This window comes from Pimephales promelas, chromosome 2 (genome assembly GCF_988280905.1).
Source record: "Pimephales promelas chromosome 2, fPimPro1.hap1.1, whole genome shotgun sequence".
Taxonomy (NCBI): Eukaryota; Metazoa; Chordata; class Actinopteri; order Cypriniformes; family Leuciscidae; genus Pimephales; species Pimephales promelas.
Window position 1 is genome coordinate 11,582,620 of NC_142770.1, and position 14,318 is coordinate 11,596,937.

The following is a 14,318-nucleotide window of genomic DNA, read 5'->3' on the forward strand; positions in this document are numbered from 1 at the left end:
TAGCTACATAAATCCCTCACTCGCAGGGCCCGGTTCCAGACAGCCTCCCATAATGACCTCATTAGCATGCACAGCACTCCTCACTGTAGGCCCTGGTGCACTGCTGTGCCGTGGGACCCGACAATCCGCGCCCTTCACACAAACGCTTGCCGGGCAACATTGTGTTCCTCCTTACAATACAAAACTTCACACTTGTTTTATTACAATCATGTCAGTGGAGCTGAAGATCTGAAAGGGGCTTAGGCAGTTAGCCTGCATGTTCAGGGAAATGTCTGTGTACATGTCTGTTGGGTTTTTCAGCAAGGCTAATGAAGAAGTTGTTGGGTTGATTCAGATTTTATTTATTTTATTTTCACTTCAGTTTATTTTAAGCTGTATGTGCTGTTTCAAGAAAACACAGAGTTTAAAAAGTCCTCAATAGCTTGAAACTGCAGCATCATAGTAGTCGAAACTGACTAGATCCAAACTCGCGCAAAGACGTAATAATTTGAACTAGATGGGAAAACGGCAAGAAATTGTACAAGTTGGGCTTTACAAAAATGCATGACGCAAACCGTAAAGTTTGTAAGAAAAAGTGCTACGTTTATACATTTTTCTCCAATTACGTTTATGAGACAAATTTTCGCCATCTTGTACGAGTCATCGTAAAGTGTGATGACTTGTTCCTGTCTCATATTATTATGTTTCATAGCGGTAAAAGGGGTGAAATTCTGAAACTAGACTACTACCGTACGGCAGTAAAAATACATTTTTTTCTCGTAAAGACAGTGATATTTGTAAGACCGATAAAGAAAAAAAAAGACCCGGCAAATTTATTTGGTAGGCTAGCATTGTTAGGGACAGCATGAAGTAAACAATTTGACGCATTAATATTGAACGCTTGTATTTAAATAAGTTCATTCAATCAGTATTTCTCAAAAAGGTAAAAAGAAAAAAAGAAATTCTTTTTAGCCTATTATAGCTTTGAAAAGTCTCCCTTTTCAATTTTGATTAGGTTTTTTAAGGCAGCATATTGGATGCTAGTGATGCTAACTAACTGCTAACTGTCTGGAATAACCGTTTCTCTTATTGGTTTTATCGTTTGTGGTTCATAGATTTGATATGTCATGTGGGTGGGGTGATTTGGTTTAAATTGGGCAGAGAGGGCAGTTAAATTTTGGGGTGGGTGTGGGGTTATCCGTCTGTCTGGACAAGTTGATGTCTAAAACGCATATTAGCAGTAGAGTGGTACGTCTAGGTCAGGCAGTCTGCGTTTGTTCCATATTTGCATATTTACAACAGCTGTGGAGCCCATATGTTTTAGCCTGAGCCAGACAAAATTATATATAGCCTGACACGCTAGCAAGGCTACCGCACCCCATGACATCCCCCCCCCCCCCCCACACACACACACACACTAAACAAATACACACACTCACACATGCTGCAAATCTTGTGACATTCAAGTTCTCTTCAAAACACAAAAATATCCCCCTCCCACCTGAAAAAAAGGAAAACCAAAAAGCTTTTATGCTAATAGCAGTGTTAGCCATGCGTGTGAGTACACTAGCGCAATTATGCATAATTCAACGCAAAGCTAGGCTGGAAAGCTGAGTACAGTAAATCCTGTTAGTAGGAAACGAAAGGAGGGGATGGTAGAGCGAGTGTTACGCCCATTAGGTGGCTTTCATTAGGACCCAGCAATATGTTAACCTCCCACCCCTGTGGTACAGGTGTACACGTGTGGTGGACGGCACAAGATTAATGTGTCATAAGATATTTTTTTTTTGTTAGAGACTTTCAATTAATTTATTAGAGCTGCCTTTTTATTATCTGCCGTAACAGCTACATGTACCAGGCTTCAGTTGTTCTCACAATATGAAACCACACTCCTTATGGCTGTCTAGCTTGTAAACCTTTTACACTTCTACCTTGAAGGCCTGAAAGTCTTGAAGCTTAATGACTGGGCTGAACTATCTCAAATGAGTGGTATATGGCTCCAACTCTCTATCAAAATATAAAAATGACAACATAAAAAATTCCCCTCACTGCCTGTCTGCTATAAGCCTTTCTCCAATTCCTGATTAGCCTTGAAGAGAAAAAAAAAAAAGTCTGGACCGTTTTTACATTCCACGAGTGCTGTAACATCACGTGAGAGCGTTGTGGCTCCCCTCTGTGCAGAGACCGGCTTATATGTTTAATGTTTTAATGTTAGCCGTGCCTTAGTGCTGTCTCACCGTTATGAGGGGGTTTCTATGCTCTGAGTACCCGCTGCTTTTATTTGCTTGGTTATTGATTGAATGTGGTCCACCCACAGAAGTAATAGTTGCTAAAAGCATTTATTGGCATTGCTCAGTTCTGCCAGGGTGATATGCAGTTTTTTTTTATTTATTTGATTGTGTTCCACCTGTGATCTGACAAGTGGCTAGCCAGGCTAAAGACTCTTGGGAAAAAGACACTACTCAATGCCTGTGAATTGACTAGCTGCTCATTTAATAATATTTTAAACCTATTTACCACAAAGCATTCATAGATTTTTTTTGTATAATAAAAAATAATAAGTCTCTCTTTTTGTCAAACTGATTAGCATTTAGCATGTTAAGCTGTATATGCAGCATTTAAAGGGGCTATGTGTAGGTTTTTACTTAGTCTTCATTTGTACATTTAGGACCCAACCATAATGTAATAGAAAGAATGACACATTGACTGTCCACCACTGTTGCCTCTATTAGCCTGTTGGCTCAATTGTGTGTGGAGGATTTGGGTCCAAATTGGTGTGAAAATTCACAAAATGTGACGTCATGCGCGTTCTCGTCTACTTGGGCTTACATCCGTACGGTAGCCATTAGTAAGCAGCGGTGGTGTTTCAGAAGCGACCAGCCTCCAGCGCAATCCAGGTACCCACGGAAACTCCTCGTAAGTAAAAACAAAACCTCAGTGCGGCCAACGAGCATGTGAGCGTTTGCACCGAGAACAAGCATGCGGACTGGCTGCAGTTTCTCTAATGGCCACTGGTGTCAGTAACGGTTAGGAATTTCAGCACTTCCGTAAGGCCCCTTTAAGAAAAGAAGACTTTAACGGATTTTGTTTGTTGCTTTTCTATTTTTTTAAAGCAACTTTCATGCATATTACATATAAGCTGTGCATTTTGTAAGATTCAAGATGTGTGTGTGTGTGTGTGTGTTTATATATATATATATATATATATATATATATACAATTAATCGCATCCAAAATAAAAGTTTACATAATATATGGGGGTCCACTGTGTAAAATTATTTTTTATATATAAATACACACATGCTTGTATATATTTAAGAAATATTTTCATGTATATAGTGTATATAGATTTATATATAATTTATATTATAAATATAAATATTTTATATATAAATAATATTTTTTCTTAAATATACATGCATGTGTGTGTATTTATATATATACAAAATAATTATACACAGTGGACCCATGTATTATGTAAACACAAACTTTTATTTTGGATGCGATTAATCGTTTGATAGTATTAATCGTTTGATGTACATATACATACACACATATACAGTATATATGATTACCATGTCATGTTTGACTTCTGTTCAAGTATTTTTAAGATCATATACAATATATGCAATATCAAAAGCATCAAATTGTGCTTTATCTACACAACTTGATCCAAAAAGAGCTACTGGCCCTTTAAAACACACTAGCGTCAACCATGGCTGATTACAGTCTGAGAGAAAACAGGCGTTTATCCAAGTCACTGATTATGTCATTTTTAAGCCAAAACACAGCGCTGTGTACGGAGTGTGTGGGGCGCAGAATTATGAAGCGAGGAGTGGAGTGTGTGAAGGAGAGGGCTGGAAATGGGAATGGAGTGCTGTTTGTATGATTAAACTGTCGGCTCGGTGGCACAGGCCACGTTGAAGAGCCGGGCCTGAGATTTGACCATAATGAAAATGCCCCCGAATTGCAACCCCCCACCCTTTCAAAACATTGCTTCAGACCAGCTCGGGTCTTTCTGTACGCAGAGAAGAGAAAGGAGACGTGGAACAAGATAGACAGACAGGGAGAAAGAGAGGGAATGAGAAAGTACCGTTCCGTGGCAAATGGTTTCGTGGCTGCACATGATGTAGACAGATGTAGACAGGAAGTGTAAGGTTAGGATGAGGGCTTGACGAGGAAACTTCAAATTGTGCTGTACATCATATTCGACAATTAAAGGTACAGCTCAATCAAAAAATAAAATTTTGTCATTATTTACTCACCCTCATGTTGTTCCAAATCTGTATCACTCTTTTTTTCTGTGGAACAAAGAAGATATTTTTTCATACAATGGAAGTCAATGGGGTCCAAAATGTTCGTTATAACATCTTCTCTTGTGTTCTGCAGAAGAAAGTCCTACAGGCTTACAATGACATGAGGGTGAGTAGATTATGACAGAATTAAAACATTTTGGTGAACTATCCCTTTAATGTTTTGTATACATTGCACACTTCTGATTTTTACGACTGATTGCATGCTGTCAGTTTGGAAATGATGAAATCTGTTCTGTTTGTTCAAGTTGTTCTTTGTTCATGTCCATCATGTCAGAGAGCTAAAATCATGAGGAACTTGTGAACATTGTGAACATGAAATCGTTCAGGAAAGAGTGATAAAAAGAAGTGTGTTCAGACACATCTATATCTATCTATCTATCTTTTATATATATATATATATATATATATATATATTACATATTTTATAAGATGTTACACACATTTAGTGTTCTGAATGACAAAAAAACATTTGAAATCTGAGAGTTTACACTGAAACGCATTTTAATCTGATTTCACACCGCATTTGGATTGCATTAATGAATTAAATAAATACGGTGCTAGATGAACTGTTAAAAGAGTGATCTCGAGATGAGAACCCGTAGTCGTCCAATTTGACTCTCATAAGCGTAGATTCGGGAACTTGACGGGCAATTTTGATCAAATGTAGCTTGAGAACTATCTTAGTTGTTTAAAATATTAAGGAAGTTATCAAAGTTTGGTAAAATGTTGTTTAATTTTCCAATGAAAGATGATACATTTTGATTTGTTTCCCCTTAATTAGCAGATTTTGACTCATATATGACTAAAGGCCTACTTACACCAAGGATGAAAACTATAACAACCATAAATATGTTTTAATACTCGTTTTAATTAAATAATAGGAAAGTCCTCATCACATCTATAATAACAGAAAAGACTGTTTCATAGTCACTTTGATTGACAGCCAATTAGAATCTACCCAACTTTAAAGAGCTCAAGCATTTAAAATGACTTGCAATAAAACACACTTACTGTATGCTTAAAAGGTTACTGTATAAAACAGAAAGGTTTCATTCCTTGGTGTGGATGCTACTAACATTTATCATTGGTGTAAACAGGCCTTTAATTGGGAGAAATATCGCAGATAATGCTAAAACGAGCACAGCAAAACATTACTCCCTTCCACACAAAAAATACTTTTTCGGTTGAGCGTGGGAACGAGTAAAAGTGTCAAATATTCAGTCATTCGCTGGCTAGACGGCCCAGCTGCTCCATTCAGCTGCAGGTGAAGAAGGACCCTAGAGGTCAAGGTCAGGGGGGTTTGTTGTACGGTCAGACGTCTCGCTACACCCCAAAACGTATTTGACTAGCAAATAAGGGGGCGCCTATGACCGCGGCTTCTTTTCTGCGCTAACCTAGCAACCGTTTTTAAAAAAATGTGTTCATTTACATGATCCTAAGCATGTTTTAATGAAGTCCACAGACATGTATTTATAGCATCGTTTGCAAGGAATCAACATCGCCGCTATGCTACATTTGTTCCTGCTGTCCATCTCCTGCAGTGTAAACAATGATACCCCTTTAAGAGGAGGGCTTTTCTTCCTCTCAACATGTTTCTCCAAAGAAACCAAGTTTTTGAATAGCGGACGAAGACACCAGCCCACCCTCTGGAAGATTCCATTATTCATCTCCACCTATGCTTCATTAGCTCAGCTGAAAAAGCCCGCCCCCCCATACCAGCGTCTCAATGGACCGGTCCCCATCTCTCCCAGAGAGCCCCCTCTTCCTTGTCCTTCACCGTTCCCCCTAATCGTCTCAGCTCGCGCTGAAATCAAGCTTAGAAACGTCGCTGCTGTGAGCCTCTCTCCTTGCGTCCCCCCTTTCCGGCTCATTCTCTCACCTAGCTCACACACGCAAGCACACACACCCACCCACTGCTTAAATCCCTATCAGCATGTCAACAAAATGTCCGCCCAGCTGGGGTTGACACTCGCTCGCCTCTGGGGCTTCACCTCCTCTTCGCTGACCCCCTCGATCTCTCGTGGTCATTTGTTCTGTCTCTAGAGCTGCCCTCGGACTCAAGTATATGATGTTAGTTTGTGTTTTAATGATGAACTGGTTCTTGCAGAATCCAGTATCTGTGCACTCTGACGGTCATCAAAATGTAGTTTTTAACTCAAATATGGCTGATATAATGCTGATAAATGATTTCAGTTAAAAAGTAACTCAAGTTAGAAAATAATTTTATTAGAATTAGCTTTAAGTTTTTATATATATAATATGGTATTAGAGATGCAAGATATATTGGTCACCATATCGGTATCGGCCGATATGTGTTCATTTTTAATGTTATCATTATCGCCTGATACAAAAAAATTTGCCCGATATATTAAAGTCGATAAATAATGGATTATGTCCTTTAGCTGAGACACTTCAGATGATTATTTTCAAAAATGTAATAATTTTTTAGATTTATCGGCCAATATATCGGTTATCGGTTTTCAAATATCGGCTATATTTTTAAAAATATTTTCTAATTACTTTTGTTTCTTAGGTCTTTTATGTGAACTACTAAGATATGAACTGTTATTGTTATCATAATAATTGTGTTTGGGATGTGGCTTTTGACGGTGAGACTTCTGTTTTTGTTATCAGGCTCGAAAATTATTTCAAAAATGTAATAATTTTTTAGATTTAGATTTATCGGCCAATATATCGGTTATCGGTTTTCAAAAATCGGCTATAATTTTAAAAATATTTTCTAATTATTTGTGTTACTTAGGTCTCTCATGTGAACTATTAAGATATGAACCATTATTGTTATCATTATAATTGTGTTTGGGACGTGGCTTTTGACGGTGAGACTTCTGTTTTTGCAATCAGACTCAAAAATTATCACAAAAATTTGTATTTAGATTTATTGGTCAATATATCGGTTATCGGCTTTCAAATATCGGCTATATTTTTTTATATTTACTAATTATTTGTGTTTCTTAGGTCTTTTATGTGAACTACTAAGATATGAACTGTTATTGTTATCATCATAATTCTGTTTGGGATGTGGCTTTTGACAGTGAGAGACTTCTGTTCGAAAATTATTAGAAAAATTTAGATTGACATTTATCGGCCAATATATCGGTTATCAGCTTTCAAATATCGGCTATATTTTTTTAAATATTTTCTAATTATTTGTGTTACTTAGGTCTTTCATGTGAACTATTACGATATGAACTGTTATTGTTATTTATTAACAATAGAGCATGACGATGGAGAATTCAATAACTCATAAAAGTCTTTTATCACAAATGTAACAGGAAAAACATATGAGAAACTCACTATAGATCTTATTCAAATAAGCGGCATCTTTGATTTTCAACAGGAATGAAAGCGAGGCTGTGAGAGATAGACACGCATCTCTTCAGTGGGTTGAACTGTTATTTAAGGTGTTTTGGGGAAAAATATATCAAAATACCTGAAAAATATCTTTTAGAGAGATTTCAGTAGGCAAAAAACTCCAGACAACATGAGCTGTGGAAATGTTTTATTGATATGGGAGCTTTATGCAGCTTTATACTGCAGATGCCATTGAAAACACAGGTAAGTCTGTCCCTTACAGCCTTTCATTCATGTCATGCTGCTCTGAATAAGGTCTGTAACATATAGACACGTAAAACGTCAACGGAAACTCAGGGCTTAAATACATGGTAAAAGGTAAAACAGAACATATTTTTAAATATTTGTTAAAAAACTTGTCAAATATAACCAGAATACTGAATTATCTATTATTTTTTTACACATTATGTCCAGTTGTGTATTTATGCATGCTTATGTGCATTGTAGAAATTATGGCATATGGACATATTTATACCTAATCTGTCCATTTCCATTGGTGTTACCCTGGTGTTGTCAGGTTGATTCAGTCATAATTTTGACTCTTATAATTATTGTTATTAGTACATTTTTCGTTTTTACAGTGCATGTACATGTTGATTTGTGTATTTGCCTTCGTTTGACTTTGCTGTTTTATAATATTCAAATGCATTTGGCACATCCTGTGCTGCCTAGCAGCTCTTTTCCCGTCTGGATTGTTCAGTTATGATTACGTAATTATGGGATTGCAGCAAGATCGTGACACTGTGGTAAATATGTGGCTGATTTAGTCGAGAAGCTGTCTGATATGCCTGTGTATTATGATTTTTTTGGACACTGTCTTGCTCAGTGAAGTCTCGGCGGTGCTTAGTGTCTGCCAGCCTAGCACAATTTATGTAAATGTATTCAGATGACAGCAAGCAGGGAGACCACCAGCTTTGCTGGATCTTGTGTACCAGAATACAGGTGTCTGTAAAAATGAGTCACATCCCAGCAGTAGATTAAGAGAAGAAGAAAATGCCTGTATTGCCAGAACAGGTCACATAAACCCCCAATAAATCACATCTGAAAGTAATTACATTCACCTAAAGCTCTGTGATCCACTGAATAATGAGTTTTCACGTTCAGCTCCCGATACGTCAACCCCCGTTGTTTTGCATTTCAGACAGGCGCGTTGCAGGCAGCCATAAGGAAGTATCCTGGGGTCCTCATGCTGTCAGTGGAGAGAGACGGGCGAGGGAGGGAGCGTGATGGTCTACAGTACCGTACTGGCTGTGTCCGAAATCTAAAGTGAATGACTAAACAGGCAGCATTTTGCGTATGGAGCTACTTTTTAAGGAAACTTGATTCAGATAGACTTTTAAGAGGCCATAAAATCACGTCTTATGATCTAAAACAATTTCAAATGAGCAAATATTAAGTCACATTTATTTATACAGCGTTTTTTACAATACAGATTTAACAGAGCAGCCATCAAGTGTTAGGCAGTATTCTAGGCTGTTTAGTGTGGAATTTTTTTGTCCAATAATTAAAATCTCTGTTTTTTCAGGATTTAGTAGTAGGAAATGACTAGTCATCCAATTTTTTATGTCAGCTATGCATTCCGTTAATTTTGTGAATTGGTAGGTTTCGTTAGGTTTGGAAGAAATATACAGCTAAGTATCATCAGCATAACAGTGAAAGCTAATTCTGTGTTTCCCAATGATATCTCCTAATGGTAGCATGTACAGGGTGATTAGCAGCGGTCCTAGTACTGAGCCTTGTGGTACGCCATACTGAACTTGTGATCGATCAGACATCTCTTCATTTACTGCTACAAACTGATAATGTACGACAATGCTTTTGTTAATCCATGGAAAATTTAAAATAAGAGTGTTCACACTAGCACATTTAAATCTGGTTTCACACCACTGTTTTTTTTTTGTTTGTTTCGATTTCACAAACACAAATATTTGTGTCAGATATGCCCGAAAAAACGGATTTTTATGCTACTGCTTGTTTGAATAAGCCTTACAAGGACCTTTGTGGCCACCGTGATTTTTCCAAGTAAAACATGTTCCTGGATCAACATATTCTGTTGATCCTGGATTAACATTCCTGTCTGAATATTTAGCCCTAATCTTATCGTTACTCATAAACCTAACCCTACCCAAACGTTATCCCTAAAATCAGAGGGAAATGATAATGTGTAGAAGCACCTAACCCTGCTTGTCGCTCAAATCTGATTGGTTGATTTAAATGTTGATCCAGGACCATGTTATACTTGGTGAAATAATGTTCACCCTATCCCCCCCATGGTAGAACTTGGGAACGAGTAAAAGTGTCAAATATTCAGTCATTCGCTGGCTAGACGGCCCAGCTGCTCTATTCAGCTGCAGGTGAAGAAGGACCCTAGAGGTCAAGGTCAGGGGGGTTTGTCGTCTCGCTACACCCTGAAACAAATTTGACTGGCAAATAGGGGTGCAATTATTACTGCGACATAGGATGTAAATGTTCGTTTCACTGCAGACCTGGCAACCCTAGGGACGTCTACATATCCTCTCTTTCTCTTACGGTGCATCTCTGCTGTCATTGTTTGTTTGTTTTTTTCTTTGCCTAAGGTTTGCTTTGTTGAGTCCATAAAGAAGAGTTGTTGTTAAACGGATGAACAAATCTTGGTATGAGACCCTTTATGGAGAGAGGGGTCTTATTGGAGACTGGATGCTTTTCTCCACTGGCCTTTGCCTGGTGTCTGTGTCTCATTCAGCCTCTGTATAGCCCAGCAGAATACATGACGAAGCAGTGATCCAGTGGCATGTATTTTAATGCCTTTTACAACTTTTTAAAAAACATAGTTTGGACTTACTGTGATAATATGATAAGAAGGCAGAATATTTACTTTAGTATCAAATTGAAAGTAATATAATATTATTAAATGTCCATATTTATTACATATTTTTAAACATTAAAGAAGTTGTTAACTTTTGCGGATAATTTGTCTTCCAAGATGTCCACGTCTTTCTTTCTTCAGTCGAAAAGAAATTAAGGTTTTTGATGAAAACATTCCAGGATTTTTCTCCATATAATGGACTTCAATGGGAACCAAACGGTTCAAGGTCCAAAAGACAGTTTCAGTGCAAACTGCAAACTGTTCAAAGGGCTTAAAACGATTCAGACGATGAATGAGGGTTTTATCAAGCGATATTTATATACAATAATAACAAAGTTTAAGTGATGCGCGTTCATGACTCTCCTGTTCGAACTGGTTCATCAAAATGAACAAATCTTTTTTCGCGTCATTTTGTTCATTTCGTTCGATGAATGAAACAAATGACACGAAAAAAGATTAGTTCATTTTTATAAACGAGTTCGAACAGGAGAGTCACACAGAACAGAGCAAGGCGACCATTTGAGCTTATAAAACTTAAACTTTATTATTTTTTTTTTAAATGAGCGATCTTTTCGCTTGATAAGACCCTTATTCATCGTCTGAAATCATTTAAAGCCCTTTAAACAGTTTGCACTGAAACTGTCTTTTGGACACTGTCGTTTGGTTCCCAATGAAGTGTATTATATGGAGAAAATCCTGGAATGTTTTCATCAAAAACTTTAATTTCTTTTTGACTGAAGAAAGACATGGGGGTGAGTAAATTATCAGCAAAAGTTTTTTTAAAAAGTGAACTACTCCTTTAAATATTAAAAGGCTGAAAAGGTTTTGTTTTATTAAAATATTAAACAGATTTTATAAAAATATTTTCAAAGTACAATAATTATTAAATTCAAATATTTAATAACATATATAACATGTAACATGTTAATATTTAATGAAATAGTAGTACATTAAATAAATATAAGGCATTTTATTATATTTATTTGTATACTTTATATTTTGTATTTATATTGCAAGTATAATTCTAGTTTAATGTGCCACATCAAGACAGTTCTTTCATTACAGTTTTTTTTTTATTATTTGAAATAATTTATAACAAAAATATTATAATTGAAAATAAAACATATTTTAAAATAAAAAGAATTAATAGCCATATTTAGTCATATTCTATTTAAATAAAATATCTATTTTATTTTGATAACAAGGTAATCATTCTCTATATTTTAAAAATCTTTATTTTGTTACAATTTATTATAATGGTGAGAAAATAACTAAAACTAAAATGACACCAAAAATATTAGATTTTTTTTTTAAAACTTGCTTAATAATGTTTTAGTAATATTTAAACTAATTGTAAATATGAAACATTTCCTTAATCATTTCAATAATAAATAAGCATATAAACATTCTAATGTAAATGTCCTATAGTGCATGAGCTCTGTCTCATTAATCTGTGGCGCTCCTGTGGATGATGCAAGTTCAAGTCTGGCTCACAACATTTCCTGCTCCCCATCACTTCCTTTCCTCTCTCCTGACAGTGTGTATCATTAGACCAAAAGGCCTAAACTAAATGAAAACGAATCCAGATCATTTCAGCTGCATGATTCCAGGCTCCTCCTCTTCCCTGCAGAATGATGCAACTAACCAGTTAGCGAGCTGTGTTAACCGAGCGAACCCTTTTTTATTAAGTGCACTGGACGTTTGCCAGTACGAGTGTGTTTAGTGAGCATATATTCCTTCTATACAGGGCCTCCCTTCTGCGCCACTTTTATTTCAAACGCCTTTCCTTATACAAGCCCGATTCATGACTGAGTGATGCAGAATTAGTATGCAGCCAACAGCTTGCCTCAAATAATAGGACCCAGGAGCGGTAGCAGAAGTCCAGGGGGGTTAACCAGCGCTCTGCCCCTCACCCTCCAGTCCTGGACTCAAATCTTAATGGGACATCAGACAGTACTGTCTGAATCGAGGACTAGCCCCCCCCCCCCCCCCATCCTGCTTGCATCCTAGGCGCTTCCTTCTCTATGGAGGGGGGGTCCCAGATGGGCGATTCCTGCCCCCATCCAAACGCTGGGTACATTAGAACGTCTCCTGACGCCTTTGGCGCGACTCGTCCTCCCAACCTGTTCCCTACGGTTGCTAGCCTAGCATCAAGCTAGCGGTTTGTTTACAGTAGGAGAATTCAAATAAATCACACCCGCGACTCGTCCAATAAAACACGTCCTGTTTCAGACGCTAGCTGGACAATGAACAATGTATCAAAAATGAAAAATGTAAACAAAACCTTTGGTTAGATCCGATTATACACGATTAATCGATTTGACAGCACTATATATATATGTATTCAAATAAAATACAATATGGCAGCCATGTTTGACTACGGCTTGTACCATGACCAAGCAGACTAGACGTTGCGCACTGATGATTAAGCAGGGTCAGTCGTTGAGCTGTCTGCACCTCAATCCCCAGAGGTGATATTAAGCACCCTAGACTGGAACCAACAAGCACCCCCACAGCCCTGAGGTCAATCCCACTGCCCAGACAGTCCTTCCCCTGACCCCTGTCTGGCTCTAGGCTCGGGGTCAAACATCACGGCTGATAAAGTCTGCTTCCCCGCCCCTTCAACCTGCGTGCTGGTAAACACACTCATGCCGTGGCGTGGCACACACGCAGCGTCATCCCCACACACACGTGACTCTGAGCGTCCCGGCATCTGTGTGCTGTCAATCAACTCTCAACCCCCCTCCCGCGCTCAAGCCACACCTCATTCAGACGGCGCACAGTCAGTGGCTTGAAGAAAAAGATTTTATGCTATGAAAAAATGTTCATTATTGGGATAACATTATAATTCTTCAAAAGTTGAGTGAAACTGATACTAATTCTCTCCCATTTTCTTGTGTCTCCTCAGGTTTTGTGAGACCGCAAGAGAAACTGATTAAATCTTGATCCCAGGACAACCAGAGACCATCAAGAGGAGATCCATTTTTTTTCCTTTATTTTTCTATTATTTAATTACTGCACATAACTGTTTTTAGTACGACTGTTTGTGTTGCTTTTGTCGGATCTCTTTCTTCATCAAGTAAGTATTTTTGGACAATAAAGGTAAGTTCAATATTTTAAATCTTCTGTACAATGGACAGTCAATGAAACTGAGACTTTGACTTACTGTTAACTTAAATATTGTACAGAGAGATGGATGGATGGATGGATGGACGGACGGACAGACAGACAGATAGATAGATAGACACAGAGAGAGAGAGAGAGAGAGAGAGAGACAGACAGATAGATAGACATATATATATATATATATAGATAGATAGATAGATAAACAGACAGGCAGACAGACAGATGATAGATAGATAGATAGATAGATAGATAGATAGATAGATAGATAGATAGATAGATAGATAGATAGATAGATAGATAGATAGATAGATAGATGGATGGATGGATGGATGGATGGATGGATGGACGGACGGACGGACGGACAGACAGACAGACAGACAGATAGATAGATAGATAGATAGATAGATAGATAGATAGATAGATAGATAGATAGATAGATAGATAGATAGATGGATGGATGGATGGATGGATGGATGGATGGATGGATGGATGGATGGTAGGACGGACGGACGGACAGACAGATAGATAGTGTTTTGCTATTGCTGTCAAACATTCCATTTTATTAATTTGTGCCTAATTGCTTTGTATTAAAAATAGAAAGTTACTTAAATAAATCTTGAAAAAAACATCCTTGCTATCTTTGTGATTTTTTTTTTCTGTCTTTTTTCGTTTGTTTGTTT

The 14,318-nt window shown here is 37.5% G+C and overlaps 1 long non-coding RNA gene across 8 annotated transcripts in view; it reads left to right on the plus strand.

The window, feature by feature from the left end:
* LOC148995798 (uncharacterized) overlaps positions 1 to 14,266 on the plus strand; it is a 46,695-nt gene extending 32,429 nt beyond the window's left edge. For all 8 annotated transcript variants that reach the window (XR_016169753.1, XR_016169748.1, XR_016169752.1 and 5 more), the window contains one exon: positions 13,421 to 14,266. This is a non-coding gene — a long non-coding RNA (uncharacterized LOC148995798). The remainder of the gene's footprint in view (positions 1 to 13,420) is intronic.
* Positions 14,267 to 14,318: the final 52 nt, after the last annotated feature.